The following is a 2,850-nucleotide window of genomic DNA, read 5'->3' as shown; positions in this document are numbered from 1 at the left end:
GATACTTACGCAGTCTTAAATATGCCTTATAAACTTCATATAAATAAATATCAGGATAATCTATCATCTATTAATAATGAATTAAAGTTTGACTAATATACTAAATTATTTTATTAAAAGTATTTCAATATTACTTTGTAAAATTATTATAAATTTAGGATATTGAACCCATTATGGCGTAGTGCATTATTTAATTAACATGTGTAAAAGTAAAACACCTCTAATTTAACACCAATCATTATTGCAAAGTATATTATTGTAGTAAGAAATCTTACGGCAGTAGAAGGAACAAGCTGGTCAAACCTATGTAGATACGGTGTTTAGTATGTGATGAATGAAGATTAACCTGCACCTGTTCATACAAATTATGTTGTTTCGCTTAGAGAGTTTACGTTCTTCTTGAGACTCACCGTATTGCTAGGTAGAAGTTCTTCATGTTCTTGAACATGGAGGCCTAATTCTTGCCACATGTCAATACATTTTTGCATTAGCTATGTCTATAGTGGGCCTATTCTATGTTAATCTATGATAAATTCTGCTAATTTTTTTATCCTTACTCTAAGCTTGTTTTATCTGTCGCTCTCTATTTCACGTTCTATTTTCTTCTTTAACCCACCTTCTATCATTTAAAGCAATTTATTTTTGGCAATGCAAGACTGAAGTAGTTTTGACAAATAATAAAAAATAATATATTCCTTGAATCTGTAATTAAATCAGAGTAAAATAGTCTTACTTTTTACTTGAACAGAAAATTATTCCCTTTGGAAATGAAAAAACGAAGAACAAGAAAAAAGTTCATGTTTGACCTTATGATATATCAAGTCTTTTTTTAGTCGGTGTTTTTGTTTGCAAGAAGAGAAGGTTAGTTGCAGTCTTCCTGACGAGTTTTATTTTGGGTTTTTTATTTAAATAAATTATTTGCTCTCCTATTTTACGTGAATCCCCTAAATGGTTTTCTTGAACGTGAATCCCCTAAACCATATAATATATAAATCGTCCTAGGTTGGTGTGTTTTAGTTAATATATAAAACATTGTACCCTGGGACGATTTATGCATGAATTGTATAGGTGAATAAAGCATAAATCGTCCCACTCTAGTGTGTTTTAGAAGTCGTACATAAATCGTCTTAGGCTAGTATGAGTTATGTGTTTTCACCTAAAACATCCTATTCTGGCACGATTTACGTGCTTCTTCCTAATCCTCTACCCCTAACACGATTTACGTGCAAATTCCAAACCCACAAGTCCTAGGACGATTTTTATTTGTATTTAACAATGATTTTTTTTAATTTAAAAATTAATTTCTAATCAACATTTAACACTTGATTATTAGTAAAAATTATATATTAATTTTATAAAAAATATAAAATAATATATACCATTTTTAAAAATTAATCATTTAATCTTTAATTTTTCATAAAAAATAATTAATTAATACAAATAATATTTTAAAAACTTAAATTTTGGAAACATAATAAAATTATTTTAAATATTTTAACATTTTAAAATAATTTTTTTTAGTTACAAAAATTCTTATATTTTGTAACAAACAAATAACTTGTTACAAACAATATTGAATTTTGTGACAAATTAATTTTTTTATTACAAAATAATTGGAGTTTTTAAAACAAATGAATATTTTGTTACAAAATATTTTGAACGTTTGCAACAACACACCGATTCGTTACAAAAGCCAAAATAATTTGTAACAAAAAAAATCAAATTATTACAAAATATCAAAACGTTTTGTAACAAATTGTATTGTTGTTACAAAATATTATTATTATGTAACAATCACTAATTTTTATTACAAAAATTAATTTTTTGTAATAATTTTAAATTTGTTACAAATATTTCATTTTCTTATAGTATATGTATAATCAAGCCCATAATGTGATTTACATAAATATTTGTGTAGTAGAATATTCTAGAACAAATAAATAAGTCAACACAATATAAATTTGATGAATAAATATATGAAAATTAACTTTAATTAATATTAGTTTATTTTTATTGTAAATTAATTTTTTTTAATTTAAAATTTAAAACTTAAAACTTAAAATTTAAAATTTAAAATAAAAATAAATTAAAAAAATTATAACTTAAAAAATTAACTTCTTAATTGAACTCAAATTTGATATAGTAGTAAATATGGTGTGATTGCATAAAAAAATGGTTGTCATATATTAAAGAAACACATGTCTTTTTACTCTAGATGAGTTAGAATTCGAATTACACATAAAAGTTTTCACATAAATCGTCCTAGGGGCTTGTGGGTTTGGGATTTGCACGTAAATCGTGTTAGGGGGTAGAAAATTAGGAAGAAGCACGTAAATCGTACCAGGGTAGAGTGTTTTAGGTTAAAATGCATAAATCATCCTAGACTAGGACGATTTACGTGTTATTCATAACACACAGTGGGCTGGGACGATTTATGCCTTATTCCCCTATGCAATTTATGCATAAATCGTCCCAGGGTACAATAATTTATATATTCATTAAAACACACAACTCTAGGACGATTTATATATTATATGGTTTAGGGAATTCACGTTCAAAAAAAACATTTAAGGGAATCAGATAATTTAGGAGCCCAAAAATTTTATTTAAATAAAAAACCCTTTTATTTTGGTAACTAAAAAAAATTAATCAAATTTTTGCATAATTAAATAATCGTATATAAGAATAGCAGAACGAGTGAAACCATAATTAAAAGCGGACGATTAAAATTTAAAATTTTTGAAAAAAAAAATGTCAAATTTGCACGGTCAAATCATATATTTCGGTAGAGGAGGACAGACTAACCTATAAAACTATTCTTTTTTTAATAAAAGAGTTATTAGTGATATA

The 2,850-nt window shown here is 25.4% G+C and overlaps 1 protein-coding gene across 1 annotated transcript in view; it reads left to right on the top strand.

The window, feature by feature from the left end:
- The window catches only part of LOC107647640 (wall-associated receptor kinase 5-like), a 7,818-nt gene that overhangs the window by 877 nt on the left and 4,091 nt on the right, over positions 1-2,850 (top strand). The window lies entirely within an intron of this gene.

Source organism: Arachis ipaensis, chromosome B06 (genome assembly GCF_000816755.2).
Source record: "Arachis ipaensis cultivar K30076 chromosome B06, Araip1.1, whole genome shotgun sequence".
Taxonomy (NCBI): Eukaryota; Viridiplantae; Streptophyta; class Magnoliopsida; order Fabales; family Fabaceae; genus Arachis; species Arachis ipaensis.
Note: the sequence above shows the minus strand (reverse complement) of the source record. Positions and strands in the feature narration are given on the sequence as shown.